Genomic DNA, 18,835 nt, shown 5'->3' with positions numbered 1-18,835 from the left:
GAGAAAGTTTATGTGCCAAGGCAGGTCTCAAAGCATCACATGAGCACACATGCTCTTCCCTAAGCAACCACACATGGGATGATTGGGACTCTGCCTTTTGGGAGTGTTCTTCGTCCTTGCTCTTGCTCTTTGTTCCTGGCCCTAAAGGGTTTATCTCCCCCCCCAAGCCTGTTGAAAGAGAAACTTCTCTCTCATTGATACACTAATCCTTTCCCAAAATCTAGTCAACAAGTGGGGTTCTACTCGATTAGAGACAAGGAGAAGATGGAGAATACATTCCAGATGAAGTAAAGACATAAATGTAAAAATAAAATATTAGCAGAATGTTTAAAGAACCTTGGAGAGAGTAGAGACCTTAAGCCACACGGGAAACCGGAAACCTAGAAGCTGTAAAAGAAAAGAGAAATATTTGACTATAGGAAAATTACAAAAATTTGATACTGAAAATGCCATATGTCAAAAGATAAATTGTGACGGAGTGTGATAGATAAAGGGTACGTGATTTCTTTGGGGGGGTGATTAAATGTTTTAAAATTGATTTTGGAGATGGTTGTACAACCCTGTGGACATAGAAAGAACCACTGAATTGTATACTTTAAATGGGTGAATTGATGGATATATTAATTAGCTTGATGGTGATAATCATTTCACAATGTATGCAGATATCAAAATATCACATTGTACACCTTAATATACACCACTTCTTAAGATTTATTTATTTTAGAGAGAACATGTGCATGAGAGTCAGGGAAGGGGCAGAGGGTGAAAATCCCAAGCTGACTCCCTGCCGAGTGCAAAGCCCAATCCCACAACCATGAGACCATGACCCAAGCCAAAACCAAGAGTCAGGCACTCAACCGACAGAGCCACCCAGGCACCCCCTTAAATATCTACAATTTTTGTCAATTATACCTCAGTAAGGCTGGAAAAAGAGAGTATTAATCAATCAATCAATGGGTGAATTGTATGGTATATGAATTCGATTTCAATAAAGCTGTTACCAACAAAAGACAAAGGATAATCTAGAGAAAATTATCTGTAACACATATGACCCACTAGTATTAATATCCTTAAACACGCCCCCTGCAAATTAATAAGAAACAATTAAAAAAATGGACAAAAGAGGGGTGCCTAGCTGGCTCAGTGGAGTATGTGACTCCTGATCTTGGGGGTCGTGAATTCAAGCCTTACATTGGGCATAGAGTTTACTTTTTTTGGGGGGGGGAGAAGGGGAAGGGAGAGGAGGAGGGAGAGGGAGAGAGATCATATTAAGCAGGCGCCATACCCAGCACAGAGCCAGAGCTGGAGGTGGGGCTCAATCTCAGGACCCTGAGATCATGACCTGAGCTGAAATCAAGAGTCAGATGCTCAACTGACCAAACCACTCAGACGCCCCTAGAGTGTACTTTAAAAAAATTTTTTTAATAGACAAAAGAATGTAGATTGTCAATTCAAAGAAGAAGAAATACACATAGCCAATATATATATGTAAAAAAAATGTTCAATTTCACTAGAGATCTATGAAATGTCAATGAAAGCAAAAAAATACAATTCTCACTTATTGGCAAACATCAAAAGACCAATAAATTATAATTAGGTGAGGATTTATGCTTTATGAGGCCTGAAATTTAAACAATTTGAGGGCCCTTTACAAGCAAAAGAACTTAAATTTTCACTACAAAACTCAGTACAAAGGTAAATATTTATTTAGGATGAGAAATCACCACAATGAGAAATTTTATGAATTTGATTGCACATATCACAAAAAAATTTAAGTTGCTTAATAACTGCCTGACACATCTCTACAATACTATTCTTTTTCTTTTTTTTTAAGATTTATTTATTTGAGAGAGAGAGGGAGCACATGTGTGAGCGGGGGGAGAGGCAGAGAGAAAGAACCTCAGGTAGACTCCCTGCCGAGCGGAGATTCTGACTCGGGGCTCGATCCCAAGACCCCAAGATCATGACCTGAGCCAAAATCAAGAATCAACGACACTACCCGACTAAGCCAGCCAGGCGCCCCTATGATACTATTTTTCATAGTCTTTGGCTGCATATTCCTTAAGAACTTCTTCATAAGACAACTATTTTATAACGTTGTTTTCTATAGAAAGGATAGAAAGATATTGAAGTCTTTCCACTAGCATGGCTGTTTGAAATATTTGCGTTTTTATTATGGATGGTTTAGAAGAGTTTCTTTCAGCCCCAAATCCATTGCTGGTAACGTGCTAAGATCCAGTGTGATACGTTGGCAGCCATAAAATACGTGGCTCCCCTCCCCCCAAACATACCTGCTGTTGGCAGTGCCGCTACAAAGTCCTAACCTCCAGACACAGGAGTTCTTACTGCGTTTCAGGTAAGTTCCAAGTGAGGTCATAATTGCATGTACCGCTTGACCAAAGGATCTCCCGGATAGAACAGAGACACTTGCTTAGAATTCTATCACCTGGATGATGGGAAGAATTTTCTACAAGCCACTCCAAGGCCATACAACCCAAGGTGAAGTGTGAAGGGAGGGAAATTTGGAGTGAAAAGGCACAGTTGTTTTACATGGTTGTGGATAAAGGAACCTACTTTTCCAAATATCACAAAAATACACACCCCAGTGAGCGCATTGCTAAGACTTCTCTCAAGGCCTGGGGGCGGGGGTGGGGGGTGTTGGTAGCAGTGTCAGCCACATGTTCAAGCAAAGAGCCCTGAAACACGCTTCACATGAAATCTGCCTCCGCATCCACTACTAGTAAGGGTACAGGGGGCCAACCGGGTGTCCTCAGTGTCGGCACAAACTTGTGACACTACCAAAATAAAAGCACTAGTCCCTAAGGATATATGTGCAAAGACTTTACTGCAGCGCTGTTTGCAGAGGCAAAGAGGGTGGAAGCAACTTACATAGACATCACTAGGGAAAAGGTTGATTGAATTATAGTACATCCACACTCGATCATACAGCAATAAAAAATTAGTTTTATGTATCAGAAGGTCTATGATAGGGACGACTGGGTGGCTCAGATGGTTAAGCGTCTGCCTTCATTCAGCTCAGGTCATGATCCCAAGGGCTTGGGATCGAGTCCCACATCCAGCTCCCTTCTAGACAGGGAGTCTGCTTCTCTCTCTACTCTTCCTCCCAGCTTGTGTGTTCGCGCGCTCGCACTCTCTCTCTCTCACAAAAGCTCTCTCTCATGCTCTCTCTCTCTCAAATAAATAAAATCTTTTAAAAAAAAGGTCTATGATACATTAATTTTTTAAAAATATTTTTTATAATGTTAGTCACCATACAGTACATCCCTGGTTTTTGATGTAAATTTCGATGATTCATTAGTTGCGTATAACACCCAGTGCACCATGCAATACGTGCCCTCCTTACTACCTATCACCAGCCTATCCCATTCCCCCACCCCCCTCCCCTCTGAAGCCCGCAGTTTGTTTCTCAGAGTCCAAAGTCTCTCATGCTTCATTCCCCCTTCTGATTACCCCCCCTTTCTTTATCCCTTTCTTCTCCTACCGATCTTCCTAGTTCTTATGTTCCATAGATGAGAGAAACCATATGATAATTGTCTTTCTCTGCTTGACTTATTTCACTTAGCATTATCTCCTCCAGTGCCGTCCATGTTGCAGCAAATGTTGAGAAATCGTTCTTTTTGATAGCTGAGTAATATTCCGTTGTATATATGGACCAGTCATCTGTTGAAGGGCATCTCGGCTCCTTCCACGATTTAGCTATTGTGGACAGAGCTGCTATGAACATTGGGGTGCATATGGCCCTTCTCTTCACTACGTCTGTATCTTTGGGGTAAATACAATGGCTGGATCATAGGGTAGCTCAATTTTTAACTTTTTAAGGGACCTCCACACTGTTTTCCAGAGTGGCTGTACCAACTTGTACTCCTACCAACAGTGTAAGAGGGCTCCCCTTTTTCCACATCTTCTCCAACAATTGTTGTTTCTTGCCTTGTCAATTTTTGCCATTCTAACTGGCGTAAGGTGGTATCTTAGTGTGGTTTTGATTTGAATTTCCCTGATGGCTAATGATTTTGAACATTTTTTCATGGGTCTGTTAGCCATTTGTATGTCTTCATTGGAAAAGTGTCTGTTCATATCTTCTGCCCATTTTATGATTTGTTTATTTGTTTCTCATGTATTGAGTTTGAGAAGTTCTTTGTAGATCTTGGATACCAGTCTTTTATCTGTAGTATGATACATTAATTTTTTAAAAAGTGGTGAGATAACATTTATAGTGGGTTCACTATATATGAATGTATATATGGATATATACATACATGAACATAGGTGTGTATAGGTTTATATGAGAATAACAAAAAAAAAAAGGACAGGATATGCACCAGATGGTTAAGGTTTTTATCTTGGGGTGAGGGTGCAGCAGGGCAAGAGTAGACCAGATTCACATTTTCTTTCTACAACTGCATATTGTTTCCTTTTGCACATTACAAAGAGCATTTATTTCTTTTGTAATTAAAGAATTCTAATAAGGAACAATTTTTAAATCAAAGCATGAACCATCTGAGTTAAACATATTTACAATACTTCCTAGTTCTTCTCCAAGGCTAAGCAATATTCTCTGTGTAAGTCAACCTTTTACTTAACCTTTCTCCACTCCTAAAGTGATATAATTACAAGAACTTTAAGATATCTCCATTATATCCCAATTAACAGCACCTAAAAAAAATCTCTTATGACAGGTTTCACTTTTTTTTTAAATTTTAAGTAATCTCCACACCCAACGTGGGGCTCGAACTTACAACCCTGAGATCAAAAGCCACATGCTCTACCGACTGAGCCAGCCAGGCGCTGCAGGTATCACTTTTTTTTTCTTTTTAAGTAAGCTGCATGCCCAGCGTGGAGCCCAGTGCAGAGCTTGAACTTACCACCCTGAGATCAAGACCTGAGCTGAGATCAAGAGTCAGACGCTTAACTGAGTGAGCCACCCAGGCGCCCCCATCCCAGGTATCACTTTCTATTTCAAATTATATTTATATGCTACACAACAACAACAAAGACAAATTCAGACACAGTCCTAGACCTCCACGTAACAGCTATGTCCCACCCCTCTCCTCCACCTTATGACATACTCCCTTCCGTCCTATCTCACTTTTTTTCAGATGTGTCTTGGGACATGTGTTAACAAGCAAGATGGAATTTGTATCATATAATCTGACGTACACTACAGAAGCATTTCCAATTTTAGAAAAGAACTTCAATTTTACTTATTAGAATTCTTTTTAACACTTCAGAAGTATGTGTCTACTTGCTGTTAATTGTATATATACTGTTTAATTTAACTGAACTGGTATGTTCTCAACATCTCATCTTGATGATCTTAAAAGTTTTTTCAATATTCTGAATACTACATAGATATAAAATAGAACAGCATATTCTGAATTGTCTGGGTGACCACTGTTTAGTTGACTAATGAAATAGATAACAGTTCCCACATTTATACTTAAGATCAAGAAACTACCAAATATTTCAACTTCAATTTCCTTGTGTGAATGACAAATGTAACACATGTAAACTTGTGCCTGGTCAGGCGATTCTGAGCATTTGGGGGGCCTGGGGCCACAGCCCAGATGCAAGCTCCATATGTCTAAATATTTATAAGTTATAAATCAAGCTAATAAATACATATAAAGCTATGGCTCTGAAATGACTGAAAGTTGGCAAACTATCAAAGACAACTAACTTTATTATTTTTCATGTCTGGGTAGTCTGTTGATATTTGATATGAGTAATAAAATAAATACATACACAGCTCATAAATTTTTCCTTGCCTTTATAGCAGCAAAATAATCATTTACATTATGAGATTATAAGATTTTTCACATAACTTGTGTACCATTGACAGGGTTAATAGAGAAACTGAGACATGCTTAAAATTTTAAGAGCTTGAGCAAAAAAACTATTCAAATGGGGGCAGCGCCAAACTGCAACTCCACCAAGACGAGCTAAGGAGAAACTTTTATAAAGAAAAGACAGAAGCCAAGGAAATTATCAATTGGCTATAGTTTAAAGTTTAGGTGGTTCTTTGTGATTGGTTGTCCTTAGGTTTCAATTTCATTACCCTGAAGCATGCACGGGCTTAAAATGCATTAGAGCCACCCCAGTCTAATGGCCTCCTTGTTTAATTAATTTAACAACAGCTATGTCGAATTAGACAAACTAAACTTTTCTCTAGTGATTGTATTTCTTAGACAGTGTTTTCTTCATTTCGATGTGGAGGAAATGTATTCTCTGGTAAGGAAACAACTGAAATTGGCAATTAAATTCTTAAAGTAATACTCACATGCAGAAATGAATCGTGAATTTGACATATCATTAAAACATTGAAATGGGGGATGCATGAGAACTTATCACAGAATATTAGAATATATTTTAATCTTGTCATAAATTATCACTTATATTGAAATTTTACCATCTCTTAAAGCGATCTTTAGAGTCCTACAGTAAAGAATCAGTATTATGCTTCACTCATGACGTACGTAAACTGACATGTACACCAACATAAGAGGAACATCAGTTGTTTAATATTGCAGAAATAGTCTTCAGTCACCAGTTTAGCTGTTGCGAATGCTCTAGTAATTCATGAGCAACCCCAGAATCACAAATCAGAGTAAGAAGAAAAGCAAGAAAATGGAAAATTCAGCACCGAAGACAAATAATTGTTGGTTATGCAAGAACTTATTGAATTCACATCTGATCTGAGACGCAGTATTAGGAATCTGTTTTTTGTCTTACCTAAGTACTTCTGCTGCTCACTTATTCCCTGCACTAAAAGGCAGTGTCCGTTTCTGGCCTTGTGAGGTAATAGAAAAAAATATACACTGGTCTCTGCCCCTTCTCCCACCTCATTCTTGGCACAGAGCTCCTGAAACCCTTGTAAATTCCTAAGTGATAAGAACACAAGAGCAACTTTGTTCTAAAATGTGGTCTTTGACCCTGGCTCCCAATACAGGGCTCCTAACCCCCTTGGAATTTCCTGGGTGACAGGAGTCTCTTTTGTTCTAATGAGATGACTAGGTGGGCTCCTGTGTGGCTTCAGGAAGTGGGGCTGGAAGCTTGGAATTGTCTCCAGAGAAAGGAGAGGGGCTGGAAATGGAGTTAGTGATCGATCATGCCTCTGGGAGGAAGCCTCCATAAAATTCCAATTGTACAAGGTTTAGAGAGCTTCCAGGTTGGTGAACACATCTACATACTAGGAGGGTGACACGACCCAACTCCATGGGAAAGAAGCTCCTGAGCTTGGGACCCTCCCCAGAGTTCACACTATGTATCTCTTCACCTGGTTGGTCATCTGTATCCTTTAGCAGATCCTTCAATAAACCAGTAAATGAAAGTAAGGGTTTCCCTGACTTCTGTGAGCTGTACTAGTAAATAATCAAATCCAAGGGGGAGAAGCCTCCAATTTGTAGTCAAGTTGGACGGAAGTTGTGGGTAACCTGGGGACCTTCTACTTGCGACTGGCATCTGAAGAAGGGGGAGAGGGAGAGCAGTCTCATGGGACTGAGCCCTTAACCTGCGGGATCTGACACTATCTCCAGGAAGATGGTATCAGAATTTAGTTAAATTGCAGCACACCCAGCTGGTGTTGCAGAATTGCTTGCTGTGGGAGATGCACGGTCCCACCTGGTGTCAGAAGTGCTGTGAGTGTGGCAGCAGTGTGAGAGTACAGGAGACACACAAGAGGAAGACTGGGTTTTTCCCAACTCAGACCTGAAAGGGCATAACCCATAAATCTTCACAACTTTCTACCTCAGCCGCCTTTTGATTCAAGAACATCGGGCAAGGGGCACCCAGCTGGCTCAATTGGAGAAGTGTGGGGCTCTTGATCTCAGGGCCGTGAGTTTGATCCCCACATTGGGTGTAGAGAGTCCTTAAATAAATAAAAAACTTTATTTAAAAAAATAGGGCAAGAGATATGAAGTGTTTCCATGGGGCCTGAATAGTGATAGTCATAGCAGCAGATGTCCAAAGTTCTAGATTGTGATGAGCCAGTGCTGACCACCAGATCTCAAGAGACAGAGGTTTTCATCCGCTCTTGAACAGGTGTGTGTATGTTGTGTGCACACATGTGTGTTATACAGAATCCTCTAAGATGTGGGCGCAGAAGCCCTTCCTGCTTGGGTCTAAAGGTCATCCTGGGCTCAATGAAAGCCAAATGACTTCACATTACGCTACAGAGGTGAAAATTTTAAAGTCACTTTGTTACTGACTGCTCACAGCTTGAAAGTCAATACTCAAGAGACAAGTGTTGGTTGGAAAGGAAAGTTTGCTTTATTTAGGAAGCCGGCAACCTGGGAAGATGGTGGACTAATGTCCAAAGACCCTTTCCCAAACTCCTGGACCAAGCAAGGGGACTGGTGAGGGCTGACATGCAGGGAAAGCATTCTCAATGTGATCTCATGCAAATTTGCTGGCATCAGGCAAGACTATTCTCCAGTGTGGTCAAGCTTGATTTTCTGGGAACACCTGGTTCCTTGTTTCCCCAGGGTCAGTGTTCTGTTGAGACCCCAAAGAAGCTATAATTAGTCAAGCTAGAGGCTAGAAGGCGCCGGTTAATGAGCTAGAGATATGTAGCCTTCAGGCTGCTTGGAACACAGCTACATTCTGAATGAAGGAAACTCGTGGGAGAGGCAAGCAAACCCAAAGAAACACGTGCGTTAGTAAGAGCATCATCTTCACGCCGTCCACAGAGATTCAGGTTTGCCAAAACGTCAACTGTTATGTAAAATTTAATGTATTGATTTGAGTGTATTGGTTTTGTGGGTGTTGAGGTCATAAACCTGGTTGCTAAACAATTCTTAGTTTTGAGAAATACCATATTTACTTTGGAAGTCTTGCAAAGGTAAGTAATCCTCACACAGAGGCACAGGACTTGTACTGATTTACGGGCGCTAAGAGATATTGAAAATCATCATTCCTATCGCCAGTTAGATATCAGATGGTAGATACTGAGCAAGAGCCTTTCTTTAAAACAATGGGAAAATACGCATAAGAGATCACATCTGTAGCTCTTCTAACAGGCTCATGTTGGTGCAACATTGTCCCGTCTGATTGGTCTGGTATCATCCACACTGCCCAACGTGGTGATTTACATGTAGAAAGCACTCAGTGAAAAGTTCAGATGGTTATAGAAAAAAAGGCAAATTGCAAAAGGTCGTATGCACTTTTTACCAAGTTTTAAAATATTGTAATATATGTTTTAGGGATATAATGTAGTAAAAGTTTAAAGATATGTATTGGAGCAATGAAAACAACATTCAGGGGGCACCTGGGTGGCTCAGATGGTTAAGTGTCTGCCTTCAGCTCAGGTCCTGGGATGGAGCCCTGCATCAGGCTCCCTGCTCAGTGGACAGCCTGCTTCTCTCTCTGCCTCTGTCCCTCCCCCTGCTTGTGTTCTCTTTCTCTCTCTAATAAATGAATAAAATATTTTTAAAAAAGAAAGAAGGCTACATGCAGGAAAAGTGGCTTGCCTCAGAGGTAGAGAGAGGAGAACAGAATGGGAAGGGTGTCTGGGAGGATTTAAATGTATTTGAAGCATTTTGTTTTTTAGGCTAAGTGGTATGTTCCAGGGTGTCTATTATATTATTAGCTACATATTTTTAGAAGCCTGAAAACAGGTCAAAAAATGTAACCCAGACATTATCAACAATAGCCAAACTATGAAAAGAGCCCAAGTGTTCATCGACTGATGAATGGGTAAAGAAGATGTGGTACATATATAGTAACTAAGTGTATACATGTGTGTGTATATATGTGTGTGTGTGTGTATACATGTACATGTGTGTGTATATATATGTATATGTGTGTATATATATATATATGCCACACACACTGGCATATTACTCAGCCATCAAAAAGAATGAAATCTTGCCATTTACAATGACATGGATGGAGCTAGAGAGTATTATGCTAAGCGAAATAAGTCAGAGAAAGACAAATACCATGTGATCTCACTCATATGTGGAATTTAGGAAACAAAACACATGAACATGTGGGAAGAGAAAAAAAAAAGAGAGGAGGGAGGAGGAGGCAAACCATAAGAGACTCTTAATGATAGAGGACAAACAGGGTTGCTGGAGGGAGTGGGTAGGGGAGGTGGTTAGGGGAGTGGCTAGATGGGTGATGGGGATTAAGGAGGGCACTTGTTATGATGAGCACTGGGTGTCATATGTAAGTGATGAATCACCGATTTCTACTCCTGAAACGAAAAAAAAAAAAAAGGACACTTAAGCTGAGATCGGTTTTTCCCTTTATAAAGTGAAGGTAATGATATTTTCCTAATAAAACGTGAAGATTCTCAGCTTATTCAGATACACACTAAAAAAACCCCAATAAATAAATAATGAAAATAAAACAAAATAAAATGAAACAGACAAAAGAGCCTCTCCAGTATTTGTTCTCAGGCACTCTCACATCTGCTCCAAGGGGCCAGGAATAGCACTGAATTAGCCTCCTGTGGGGGCTGTAACAAGTGACCACAAGCTTGGTGCCTTAAAAAACAGAAATTGAGGGAGCTGCGTGGCTGAGCCAGTGAAGCGTCTGCCTTCGGCTCAGGTCATGATCTCAGGGTCCTGGGGTCGAGCCCCACTTCGGCTCCCTGCTCAGCGGGGAGTCTGCTTCTCCCTCTCCCTCTCCCTCTGAGGCTCCCTGTGCTTGGGCGCGCTCTCTAAAACTCTCTCTCTCTCTTTTTTAAAGATTTTATTTATTTATTTGACAGAGAGAGACAGCCAGCGAGAGAGGGAACACAAGCAGGGGGAGTGGGATAGGAAGAAGCAGGGTCCTAGCAGAGGAGCCTGATGCGGGGCTCGATCCCAGAATGCTGGGATCACGCCCTGAGCCGAAGGCAGATGCTTAACGACTGCGCCACCCAGGTGCCCCTCTAAATCTCTTTCTCTCCCTCTCTCTCTCTGTCAAATACATAAATAAAATCTTAAAAACAAAATCAGAAATTGATCCTCTCACAGTTTAGGAGGCCGAAAGTTCGAAATCAGTCTGTGCTGATATCGAGGGCACGCTCCATCCACAGGAGGGGAGAAGGTAGCTGGAGACGTAAGTCCCCGCGGACACCACAATTAGGACATACAGCTCCGGCTGCCTCTGACCAGAGGCACGTAGCCCTTAGTTACTGAGAAAGAAACCTGTAAAATTGCCTCAAGAAATAACATCAAGTTGCCTCCTGAAAAGTCTGTGGGATGCTGTTCCACCTAAGATAGCAAACATGATGTGCTGTGTTTGCAAGAAAAACATTAACAGTGTGCAGTTTAGTAAGAGAGGATGTAGAGCAGTCTAGAGGCGACATCGCTAGTGCAGTCTGCAGCGAACGTCTTGCAGGGCCAGGCCCCTGGCGCAGAACGACCACCTCCCTACAGTCACACTGAAACCCGACAGGGAGTCACCAGAAGGGACTGTTACAGCCGGTCAAATCCCTAATCAATCAGCATGATCCGGGACCCTGAGTCCCTTAGCCTGAATTTCCACCCTTCGAAAACCATTGCTCACAAGCCATCTGGGAGTTCAGGACTTGGAGCACTAGCCCCTCATCTCCAGGGAGGCACCACACCAATCAACAGCCCATCTTGCTTCACGGCAAAGCTCAGATTTTTCTGAGTGTCAGATTTTTCACGGGCTTGCCGTGTCTTGGGCCGATGAACTCTTGTTTGGTTGGGTTATACTTCTTCCGGGACGTTGCCTTCTCTTCTGCTCATGTCAAATCTCCCTATCTCGCTCGCTCTCTCTTTTTTTTAAGCGGGCTCCATGCCCAACATGGGGCTCGAATCCTGACCCTGAGATCGAGAGTCCCATGCTCTACCAACTGAGCCAGCCAGACACCCCTCCCTGCCTCTCTCTTATAAGGACATTTCTGACTGTGTTTAGGGCTCACCAGGATAATCCAGGAAAACTTCCCCATCTCAAAGTTCTTAATCTCACTGTAAAGACCCTTTTTCCATATAAGGTAACATTGATAGGCTCCAGGGATTAGGATGTGACCACAAATAACTTTACCTTTAGTCACAATAGGAATGTAGTCCATTCCTAAGGTTGGGGTTGAATAAAATTGGCCCAAGAAGAGTAAATTAAAGGTACTAATTAATTAAAAAGGAATTTAAAGAATGCTGGGGGATTTGGAGCATTCAGCATTGGGTTGGTATTTTATCATTAACGATCTCCAATCAGAGCCCTTAGGGCAATTTATTAACTTTACAAACGGCACTAAGCCTGGGGAGCTGTTAACAATGGTAGTGTAGTTTAAGACGAGCAAACACCTTGAACTTTGATGGAACAGTAATGCTGAGGAGCATATTAGCTGCATACAGGAAGAGTCCATAAAGCATCCTTTAGGATTAGATTAGTTTTCAAAAGAGTGAAAAAGCACACTCAACATTAGAGATAAGGACATTCCGTTTGTATTTTCACTAAATGTTTGTTGAATAAATGAACCAAAGGGCACATCTCCACTTCTATTGGATTTAAAAGAAAGATCAATCATTGGGTGTGTCTGCTTAGCACGCTTGTAGAAACTCTGAAGATACCAAAAGGTACTAGAAACCTGGCCCCTTAGAGGTGACCCAGTTAGAAGCAGACGACATGAAGCATTACTCTGTGGTCACATGGCCACGCTCCGTGAGGAGTTTAACGCAATTTTGCGAGTCCGCTTCATGACCCCCTGAAAATGTCAGGGTTCAATCTGCTTAATTAAGGGGACAAACCAGTGGTAAAATAAAACTCCTACTTTTTAAAGTCAACCAATCTGTTAAATAAAGTATTTCCAAACTAATTTTACCCACTCTTGTGGTCCTCTTCTCCTTTCCCCACCGGAGGAAGTACCCTTGACCTCCCTCCATGGGGAAAGAGGCAGAGTGACCTAACCCCTTGGTGTCTGTGCCACACAGACTTGGCCGGCAAACTGGACTAAACCTGACTCCACATGGGACCACAATCTGCACCAAGTGGTGGCATGTGACCACACCACACACTTGGCCATGGTTATAAACACAAGGGGTGACTTCACCTAGTCGTTGCCTTTGTTAAAAAGAAATAGGCTCAAAATGGAATCACTTAGGTTAAGCCTCACAGAGACTTACCACCTGCACTAATGGCAGTTTCAGCCTCTCCCAGGAGCGAAATTTTAACCCAATCTGTCTGGAATTTCCTGATCAGCACTGGTGAAGAAATCTGCATGCTAAGACCCCATGCCCTTTCCCCCTAAGGGAAGGTGACCTTGCCTGAAACAATCCTTTTTTTTCCTTTTGCTGATAATTTCCTTGCCCTGACCTGTTTCTGCTTATAAAGGCCTTCCACTTTGTACTAGTTCTAAAGTATCCTTCTATTTGTTAGATAGAATGCTGTTTAATTCATGAGTGGCTGAATAAAGCCAGTTAGAGGTTGAAATTTTTGTCCTTTAATAGGTTGTTATTGTAAACAGAAAACGGTGGCATCTTGGACAGCTTATATCATTTCTCAAAGTCTCAATGTCTCCACATCTTTTTTTTTTTTAAAGATTTTATTTACTTATTTGAGAGCCAGCACGAGAGCGAGCACTAGCGAAGGAGAGGGAGAGGGAGAATCTCAAGCAGACTCCCCGCTGAGTGCAAAGCCTGATGCAGGGCTCGATCCCATGACCCAGAGACTATGCCTGGGGCCGAAATCAAGAGCCAGACGCTTAACTGACTGAGCCACCCAGGAGCCCCACGTCCCTACATCTTTAAAGCTTAAAGATGATCACTGTATCCTTCTCAAAGTTTAGTCTTGAGACAATGTGTGTAGAGTCCTAGCATTATAGTAAAGATTCCATAAGGATACCAATTACTTCTTCTTTTTCTTAATATTTTATTTATTTGAGAGAGAGAAAGAATGAGCGGGGGAGTGGCAGAGGGAGAGGAGAAGCAGACTCCCCACTGAGCAAGGAGGCTGACACCGAGCTCAATCCCAGGACTCTGAGATCATGACCTCAGCTGAAGGCAGCCGCTTAACGGACTGAGCGACCCATGTGCCCCAGATACCAATTACTTCTAAAGTTTCTAGAGGTTTCATTTCATGGTATGCAAATTCTCTACCTTTTGATTTAACTGAAACCTACTCTCCTTCAAGGATAGCTTCCCTCAGATACTAACAGGTGGAAAATGCTCAAGTCCAACAATACAGATCATGGTAGAAGGCGCTATTATTACTCCTTTCCACAGATAAGAAAATGGAACAATTGAACAGTGTTAACTCAGTAAGTGGTAGAGCCAGAATCTTAATCCAGATAGTCTGGTTCTAGAGGGTGCTCTCTTAACCAGTGGGCAATTCTACCGCTCTTTCGTAGCTAAGAGTCTCCTGAACTAACTTTACCCCATTTTATGTTACAGGATCTGAAATAAGACTTTTTTTTTTTTTTTTAAGCAATGTAGTTTTAGTAGCCAGCTTCTATGATGATCCCTGCTTTGGCCTGAATGTTTGCATCCCCACCAAAATCCATAGGTTGAAATCCTAGGGGAGGGGGGTGGGGGATTGGGATAGGCCGGTGATGGGTATTAAGGAGGGCACATATTGCATGGTGCACTGGGTGTTATATGCAAATAACGAATCATGGAACATTGCACCAAAAACTGGGGATGTACTGTATGGTGACTAATATAACACAATAAATATTACTAAAAAAAAAAAAAGAAAGAAAAGAAAGAAAGAAAGAAAAGAAATCCTAGTCCCCAGCGTGCTGGTATTTGGAGGTGGGGCTTTGGGGGGGTGTGCAGGTCATAAGGGCAAAGCCCTCATAAATGGGATTAGTGCCCTAATAAAAGTGACCTCAGAGAAATCCTTTACCCCTACTGTTAGAGTAGGCGGTTAGTTAGGCTTTGACAGGATGCCTGGAGGCCAGCAAAGGGGGAGTCATGGCCCATTATCAGGAAAGTTAGAGACCTGTCTTGGCAGCATTCCAAAACCAAAGCCACAGAAACTGGATTAAACCAGACAGGCCCAAAATAAAGGAGGCCAGCACCCTGACCAATTAAGGGAGAAAAAGCACAAAACACTGAGAAATCCTTTCCTGAAATAATAAATACTCCAACCCCTTAGTTAACAACTGTCAATAAGGGACCCAAATCCCTGATGCAGCTCTCTCTTGAGCTCTCTGGCTCTCACATTTTTAGAGTGTACTCTTGTGGTTTTTTTTTTTTTTTAAGATTTATTTATTTATTTATTTGAGAGAGAGTGCACGAGTGAGCAGGAAGGAGGAGCAGAGGGAGAGGGAGACAAGCTGACTCCCCGCTAAGCGGGGAGGCCGACTAGGGGCTCAATCCCAGGACCCTGAGATCCTGACCTGAGCTGAAATCAAGAGTCAGACACTTAACCGACTGAGCCACCCAGGCATCCCTTTTTTTTTTTTAAGATTTATTTATGCCCCTAGTGACATCTGGGGGACGGGCTGGGTGGAGGCCTCAAGGCCCCAGGGTATCCCCAGTCTGCTGGGCAACACAGCTACCATATAAGGATACTGCAAAAAGACAGCTGTCTATCTATGAATAAGAAAGCAGACCCTCACCAGAGCAAGATCATGCTGCTGCCTTGATCTTGAACTTGCCAGCCTCCAGAACTGTGAGAAATAAAATTGTTCTTTGGATGCCACCTAGTCTATGGTCTTCTGTGACAGCAGCCTGAATGGACCCAGACAGCCCCCAGTGCTCCTATCTCCCCGTATGCTGTGCAGTCCCTTCTGTGCTGTGTCAGGGCCGGTCTGTGAGCAACAGTATATGGCAGAAGAGATGCTGTGTCACTCCTAAGATCGGGTGATAAAAGACACTGTGGCTTGTCTTGGTCACTCTCTCACTCTTGTATCACGTGCTCTAGCTGTGAGTTGCGATGTCATGAGAAGCCCCGTGGAAAGGCCTGCAGGTTGAAGAACTGAAGCCTCTTGCCCTTAGCCACGTGAGTGAACTTGTAGGCAGATCCTTCAATCGAGCTGAGCTTTCAAAGGATTATAACCCCAGCTAGGATCTTGGCTGCAACCTTATGAAAGACCCTAAGCCAGAGCCACCCAGCCATGCTGCCTACACTCCAGTCCCTCAGAAACCACAAGAGAACGCACAGTTGTTGTTATAAATTGCCAAGTTTGGGGGTGCCTGGGTGGCTCAGTTGGTTAAGTGTCTGACTCTTTGTTTTGGCTCAGGTCATAATCTCAGGGTCCTGATATCCAGCCCTGCATCAGGCTCTGTGCCCAATGGGGCGTCTGCTTGCGATTCTGTCTCTCCCTTTCCCTCCGCCTACTAACCTCTCTCAATGCACACGCGTGCTCTCTCAGATAAAGAAATAAGTAAATCTTTTAAAAAATTGCCACATTTGGAGGTAATTTGTTACAAGCAATAGATAATTAATATGGCAATTTTCTTAAACTTCTACACACTTTATTTTAAAGGCTGTCTAGCCTAATGCATTTCCCATAAATATTTAATCACAAAATAGCAAAAGAGCGTTAAGTGGCTCCAATTGGAAACTGGGAACTATTCTCAACTCTCTAGTTTGATATTAAAGGCCCATAATAATCATAATGCCTTCATAGACTGCTACCTGGCATTTCCTTATCAATTAACAGAGCCATGGGACTGTCATATGCATTTCTTTTGTCTTGGACTTTTCCCTAGTTGATGTGTGGGATCTGTATATTTATCAGCTGACCTATGACCGAATACCAAGATGTGCAGTCAAATGCAGATCTTTCATAGTTGCCACAATCCCCGCCAGCCATCTCCAGAACTCCTTTCATCTTGTAAAACTGAAACTCTATAACCCATTAAACAACTCAGCATTCTCCCCTTCCCCCCAGCCCTTGGCAAACACCATTCTACTTTCTATGATTTTGACTATACTAAGTACCTCATATAAGTGGAATTACACAGTATTTGCCCTTTGTGACTGGTTTATTTCACTTAGCATAATGTCCTCAAGGTATGCACGCTGTAGCATATGTCAGAATTACCTTCTATTTTAAGGCTGAATAATATTATATTGTGTGTATATATCACATTTTGCTTATCCTTTCATTTGCTGGACAATTGGATTGCTTCCAACCTCCTGGCTACTGTGAATAGTGCTGCTATGAATACAAGTGTGCAGATACGTCTTTGAGGCCCCGCTTTCAATTATTTTGTGTATATACCCAGAAGTGGAATTGCTAAATCATATGGTAATTCTATTTATAATTTTTTGAGTAACTGTCATGTTGTTTTTCACAGTGGTTATTCCATTTTATATTCCCACCAACAGTGCATAAGGGTTCCAATTTCTCTGCCAACACTTATTATTTTATTTTTTGTTTTTTTAGTAGCCATCCAATGGGTGTGAAGTGGTTATTCATTTAATTTTTATTTCCTTTTTATAGATGACAGAACTGAAGCACTGAAAGGTTAAACGAGGACTCACAATCATTAAGTGTTAGAGCCAGGATCTGAACCCAAGTAAACTGACCCACTATTAAGCAATATGTCAAAATTCTTGTGAGGCAGAAGTTCCAAAACTCTCAAGGAGAAGACAGAAGGGGTTCAAGGACTAACACCCACCAAGTAAAGGGCAAAAAAATTAGAAGCAAGTTAAATTTATCTTTCTCTTGATAATGTTCTCCCAATGCTTGGAGGCTGAACTTGCCAGGAAATTACAAAATATTGTTCTGGGGGTAGAACTCTTTTGTTTTCCTTTTCTCCACAAATGAGCTTCTTTCAGAATGTCCATTAGGACTTGGACTGCTAACAGACACATGAAAAGATGCTCAACATCACTCATCATCAGGGGAATACAAATCAAAGTACCACCTTACACCTGTCAGAATGGCTAAAATTAACAACACAGGAAACAACAGATGTCGGGAGGATGTGGAGAAAGGGGAACCCTCTTACACTGTTGGGGGGAACACAAACTGGTGCAGTCACTCTAGAAAATAGTATGGAGGATCCTCAAAAAGTTAAAAATAGAACTACCCTATGACTCAGCAATTGCACTACGAGGTATTTACCCAAAGGATACAAGAATACTGATTCAAAGGGACACATGCACCCTGATGTTTATAGCAGCATTATCAATAATAGCCAAATTATGGAGAGAGCCCAAATATCCATTGACTGATGAATGGATAAAGAAGTGGTGGTATATATACACCATGGAATATTACTCAGCCATTAAAAGGAATGAAATCTTGCCATTTGCAATGACATGGTTGGAGCCAGAGAGTATTATGCTAAGCAAAATGTCAGTCAGAGAAAGAAAAATCCCATATGATTTCACTCATACATGAAATTTAAGAAACAAAACAGATGAACATAAGGGGGGAAAAGAGAGGCAAACCAGGAAACAGACTCTTAAGGATAGAGAACAAACTGAGGGCTGCTGGAGGGAGGTGAGTAGGGGATGGTCTAAATGGGGGATGGGCATCAAGGAGAGCACTTGTGATGAGCACTGCGTGTTTTATGTAAGTGATGAATCACTAAATCCTACACCTGAAACTAATATTGCACTCTATGTTAACTAACTGAAATTTAAATAAAAACTTAAAACAAACAAATCGGACTTAGACTGGAGTTTTCTTATGCCCCGGTTTCTGTATTGTCTAGTCAGGCCACCTAAAGCCAAAAAAATTTCATTAAGGTTTTGTCAGCCGTATATATCCCAGCTGTCTTTTTAGTCAGTCTAGGACTCAAAAATGCCCCCCCTTTTTTTGTAAAGATTTTATTTTATTTTTTTAAGTAATCTCTACACCCAACATGGTGCTCGAACTCACAACCCCGAGATCAAGAGTCCCATGCTCTTCCGACTGAGCCAACCAGGAACCACAAGACTCTCTCTCTTTTTTTTTTTT

This window comes from Ursus maritimus, unplaced genomic scaffold (assembly GCF_017311325.1).
Source record: "Ursus maritimus isolate PB19 unplaced genomic scaffold, ASM1731132v1 scaffold_17, whole genome shotgun sequence".
Classification (NCBI taxonomy): domain Eukaryota; kingdom Metazoa; phylum Chordata; class Mammalia; order Carnivora; family Ursidae; genus Ursus; species Ursus maritimus.
Note: the sequence above shows the minus strand (reverse complement) of the source record.